Source organism: Nannospalax galili, unplaced genomic scaffold, assembly GCF_000622305.1.
Source record: "Nannospalax galili isolate Female #2095 unplaced genomic scaffold, S.galili_v1.0 scaffold255, whole genome shotgun sequence".
Classification (NCBI taxonomy): Eukaryota; Metazoa; Chordata; class Mammalia; order Rodentia; family Spalacidae; genus Nannospalax; species Nannospalax galili.
In genome coordinates, this window is record NW_008338999.1 from 5222783 (window position 1) to 5228857 (window position 6075).

Here is a 6075-nt window from a genome sequence, read left to right on the forward strand (position 1 = left end):
GGCTACACAGTCACAAGACATAGGGGAGAATCTAATACTATTTTTCTACTAGTTATCATATTAAACTGACTCCTAATGACTTATTGTCATACCCATAGAATAATGCATCTCTCAACTCTCAGCAGAGAAGCTTCCTAGAGAAGAAGATGGTGATTAACACAGAGAACTACAACTGGCCAATGTGTAGAGAATAAGAGACTGCAGAGTGCTTATCCCTGAATAGGACACCTATACCAAACTTTTGCTTCCCAAGGCTCAGGGATCATTTCAGAAGGGGGTTGGGGAAGATTGTAAGAGCTAGAGGTAGTGGATGACCACAGAGAAACAGAGTACTTCAGACAGCTGGTCAGTTACTCATGTGAACTTACATCAATGGTGACAGCATGGCCAAGTCCCACATAAGCCAAGTCAGAAAAAATTCCAGCATAGACCCTTACTATCCCCCACCCAATTTCATATACAGATGTGTGTGTGTCTCACATACAGATGATAGAGAGATAGATAGATAGATGATAGATGATAGAGAGATGATGATAGATAGCTATATAGAGAGATAGATAGATGATAGATAGATAGATAGATAGATGATAGATGATTGATAGGTAGGTAGATAGATAGATAGATAGATAGATAGATAGATGATAGATAGATGATAGATAGATAGATGATAGATAGATAGATAGATAGATAGATAGATGACAGATAGATAGATAGATAGATAGATAGATGCAGGAAGGCTTTCTTACAACTCCTCAAAGTGTTATGACAGAGCAGTCATTTTAGCAGCCAGGAAAGCAGATTCTTTCCTGAAGTATTTATAGAGACAAGTACTGTTCTGTCATCAAGAACACATTTGAAACCAGGCTTTTTTCCTGAGGAATGTCTCTGTCCTGTGAATTTTTGTGGGTGGCTGTTTTCCTTATGTACTTGTATTTATATAATTTCATATCAGGGCCTAGAAGTGATGCGAAATCATTCCTGATCCCACTGTCCCTTCTAGACCGTTCTCTTTCCCAAGTTCTACCCACCATGTGTTAATCTCATGTCATCATATCATATCCAGATGCAACCCATGTAGCAACTGACCCCACCCATTGCCTTCTTCATCTTGAAGATGTTATGCCTGGGAGCTTCATTCTACTGTTATTTCTGCTATAACCATGGGTGAAGCCAATCCTTATGGATGATATTTTTCCAGATTTTTTTTCTCTGAACTATTGCTGACGTGCATTCCTTTTGAAACAAAAATGCCAATACCCCAAATCCTTCCACAATCCTAAATCCAAGTACTCTGGTTTCTGTCTGTGTCTCTTACCTTCACTCGCACTGTGGTGATGATGTGCTGTTTCAACCTCTTTGTGAACTGAAAGTCCTTAATTCAACCACCTTCTTCCTTAATTTCCAAACCTTCTTCTTACAATTCCAATCATAATCAATTCTCTGACTACCCCTTTACCGTTTATTGCATAATCTAACTCTCTCCCTACCTTCTACTTACGGCTGCTCAGGTGAACATTTAGGTTAGGTAAAGCCAAGCAACTGTGATGTTCACAAGTTCACAGTTAACTACTGTAGCTGGGTTCTTTGTGCTCTCCAATCATGATAGTCTATTTTCCACTCAGTTCATTCTCCTACCCTCTTGAATGATTGTTCCTCTGCTCTACTGAAACTTCGCATTCCCAAGTCCCCTTCACCATCTTCATCTCTGGGCTGATTAAACAACGGGAAGAGAAATAGAGAAGTTCCTATCATTTGACAATACTGTGTGCCATCTGTTACACTAGAACTGCCTGTGCTCTGAGTGAAAGACAGGACCTCTTCCCCCTTTTGTGATAAATTCTTTCATCTTTTACTACTTAAGGACACTATTTCAACTAATTCTCTCCTTTTATATCCAAGTTTGTAATTGCTTTGTTAGATTTTCTTCATGAGTATAATAAAATACCATTATTTCATCCATCTTGAAAAAAGCACCCTTGACCCAACTTCCTCCATCAATTTCTACCCTTCCTCTCTTCCTTTGGATTATTTTGATGAATCAAAACCACTATCTGCACACTGTCTACTCAGTAGTTCTTCTTTCTAACTCACTACCATCAGGTTTGCATTCTCCCATTTCACTAAACCTGGTGTTGTTCAGGCCACAGGTTGACACATCCTGATCAAAGGTGAGTCCCAGTTCTCATCTAACAGGACCTACAAGAAGAGCTGACAAATGTGATGATTCTATGCTCTTTGATGCATGACCAATTGACTTCTGAAACACCACATGCTCGTGTTTTTCCCATCACATTACTGGCCATTAGAAAAACAACGGATTCAGGTCTGGAGAGATGGCTCAGTGACTAAAAGAACTGGCTGCTCTTCCAGAGGATCTGGGTTTGGTTCCCAGCACCCATATGGTGTCTAACAACTGTCCATAACTCCAGTTCCAGGGGCTCCAACACTTTCTTCTGGCCTCCACAGGCACTGCACAACACAGGGGCACTTAAATACACGGAACCAAAACTCTCATATATATAAAATAAAAATAAAATTTTAAGAAAGGAAAAACAGTAATGTATTAAAAGTTTCAAGTGAAATTATGGGTTTGGGATATTTTAGGTTTTCATTATTTTAATCATCTTGAAATTGCCTTAATCATTTGTTATAGCCACATAATGATCTGGCATTTTTATTTTGATAAATTCTTTTTAGTTTTGTGAATACTTCTTGCCTTGGTTTATTTTGTAGGGAAGAAGCACAGATACAACGACATTTTTATTACTATTTTCATTTATTCTCTACACTTTGGCCAGTTGTTGGTTTCTGGGTTAATCACCATCTGTTGCACAAGGAAGCTTCCCTGGTGAGAGTTGAGAGATGCAATATTATTTTTTCTGCTCATTGTTCTGCTATATTTCCTGTAGGTAGAGAGGTTGCATTGTAGATGTGGACAGAGCCCTCACAGACACTTATTTTCTGCATTTGACCAGTTGTAGAACTTTGCAGTAGTCTCCGTCTGTTGCAAAAAGAAACTTTTGTAATGTGTAGTGAGAGGTACACTTGTCTGTAAATATAAGGATACATATTTAGAGTACAGTAAGAAATTATAAAGGTTTAGAGATGTATAAATTTGGTTTTTATGAAGGATCTATGACCTCTCCAGCCATGTATATTTGGTTATGTTTACAGTACCACACATGAGTTTCCCTCCTATTGAGCAGGCCTGTGTCCAATTAGGTAGCTGTTGATTAACCCCCAAAATGAAAGTTTCATTACTGCACCAATACAGAGATAGTTTGCTGGTCTAGTCATTGTTATTTTTATTACAGCTGGGTAGAACCATTGATTGACTTGTCCCCTTAGCAGCTTGCGCAGTATCATCTGATACTATGAGAGCTATTCTTCAGGGAACAGGCTTCTTGGTCAGTTCCAGGCGATTGCTCTAAGTCCTGTGTCCAAAGTATGCCCACTCTTTAGCAATAGGGTCTTACTGTCAAGTTCTGGGAAGCAATCAAAAGCTGTGTCAATAGCCTGCATTATTTTGTGAGTCTCTTGGACTACCCTACCCTGACTAACAACTCAAAGCGAGGTTTCACTAGCTTCCACTGTGCTGTTTATTACAGAACCTTCAGCTATACACATGCACACATGTATATATTGTACATGTATTATTCAGTAAGCTTTGAGCTAATATATTTCCCTATGTTTTTCACAACACCTAAGTGTTATTTATCTTTCCTCTCTCTTCCACTGAATAACCCTCCCTCCTCCCCATTTTCCCGATTTCCCCCTTGATAAACCTTTCTCCTATCTCCCTCTCCTAACCTCTTTCTTCCCCTTTATCCCTGGTTCACCTGCTTCTGTGGGTGCATGTTGGGAGTAGAGGTGAACTTGGGATGTCTTCCTCAATCATTTCTCTGCTTATTTTTTGAAATAGGGTCTCTCACCAAACCTAGACTAGGATGGCTGGCCAGGGAGTTCCAGAACCTACCTGATTCCTTCTGTTCTCTGCACTGGATTATATGTTCACATTACCACAGTTGGCTTTTACATGGATGCTGGGATCTGAATTCAGAGCTTTGTTTCTTGCATAGCAAAGAATTTCCCCACCCAATTATCTTACCAGTGCCTATTTAGCTTTAATTTTTGAGAATATATTTTCGATGGATATTCTAGGTATGTATGAGTCATGTTATAGATTATTTTTATGTGTATGCCTTAAATTCACTGTCATTTTTCACAAGTTATCTATGGGGATTGATCTCTAGTTGAGAGTATGTCCCTGAGGACTGGGTAGCTAAGTTTGCTTTAGCATACAGCTACAGGCTGGAGACCCTATTCCCTTCAGAAGCTCATTTATTATTTTCCCTTCATTACCTAACCACACACGATTCAGACCATTACTAATATATTCATTTACTTTGGTATGATGTTGGGAAAAGTTCACATTTAATACTAGAATAATCCATGTGGCACTCAGGTCTGTATATACAGAACATGTTGGTCCAGTACTTTCCTTTATCATTTGTACCTATTGTCATTAGTTCATTGTAGTAAGCAGCCATTGTTAACTGATTCTAATTAGTCTTGAAGGATGGGAAAGATGGCTAAAAGCTAAGCAATTAAAAAACAAGTTATTCCATTTTTATTTAACTTATCAGCTAATGACAGCTGTATTTACATTTAAAACAATTTTGGGGGCTGGAGAGATGGCTTAGTGGTTAAGAACACTGGTTGATCTTGAAGAAGACCTGGGTTCAAATCCCAGCACCCACATGGCAGCTAACAACCGTTCGTAAATCCAGTTCCAGGGGATCCGATGGCCTCTTCTGTCCTCCACGGGTGTTGCATGATATGGGTACACTTACCTACATGCAGGTAATACACTCATACACATAAAGTAAAAATAATAAATAAAATATTAACAAAACAATTTTTTAAGATAAAATTTATGTGCAAACTGGATAGATGCACTGTTTAACCTGATTGTTGACAGAGGCCACACTTGTAAAACTCTCACCATAATTAATACAGACCATGTTCATAATCCCCAGAAGATTTTTCATATCCCTTTGCAGTCTAATCATATTTATTTCTACCTCTGTGAAACAATGGGTTTGCTTTCAGAAGTCCCAATAAATTAGTTTGTGTTTTCTATAATTTTAAATAAATGATATGCAAGAAATGTACTGCTTTTACTTGATTTCTTTCTCTTGCTGGAATGATTTTCATTTTAATCTGTGTCGTGTGTAAATACTTCCTTTTTGTTGAGTTATCTTCTATTGAATAAATGTACAACAATTGCTTTTTGTTTGGTTTGGTTTTTCATCCAACATTAAAATTTTTTTGATTAATTCATTTTTATTTTATATGTTTGTATAAATATTTTGCCTGCATGTATATAAATGCACCACATGCATGCAATGCTCACAGAGGCCAGAAGAAGGCATTGAATTCTCTGAAATTAAACTAGAGTTGCAAAAGGTTTGAGCTGCCATGTGGGTACTGGAAATTAAACCTGTGTCCTCTGCAAGAGCAACCAGTGCTGTTAACCTTAGAGCCATCGCTCCAGCTCCTTATCTAACTTTTGATAGCTATTGGGGATGTATTTAGTTTTGGGCTATGACAAACCTTTCATAAACACACGCACTAATCTTTGAGAGGACCATATATTTTAGTTTCTCTTTAGTTAATACCAGGAAATGAAATGGCTTGTTTAACTCTTTAGGAAACTGCTTAACTGGAGCCAAACTCATGACAGCATGTTGTTTTTAGGACAACAATGACTAAAACTCTACTTATCCTCACACATCGACTGAAATATAATTTTGTCTAATGTTTTGTTCTTAAGTATTAAGTATTCTGAGGATGGTATATGGTGTCTCGTGATTTTAACCTGCATTGCCACAATGCTTAAAGATCTGAAACAGTCCTCCTGTACTTACTTACCATTGTCATACATTCTTTTGCTACTAAAATGTCTATCCCAGCACCCACATGGCAGCTCACAGCTGTCCGTAACTCCAGTTCCAGGGTATCCAACAGTCTCTTCTGTCCTCCACAGGCATTGCATGACATGGGTGCACTTAC

General features: G+C 38.2%; 1 pseudogene; it reads right to left on the reverse strand.

Moving 5' to 3' along the window:
• The window catches only part of LOC103734668, a 29343-nt pseudogene that overhangs the window by 5871 nt on the left and 17397 nt on the right, over window positions 1–6075 (reverse strand).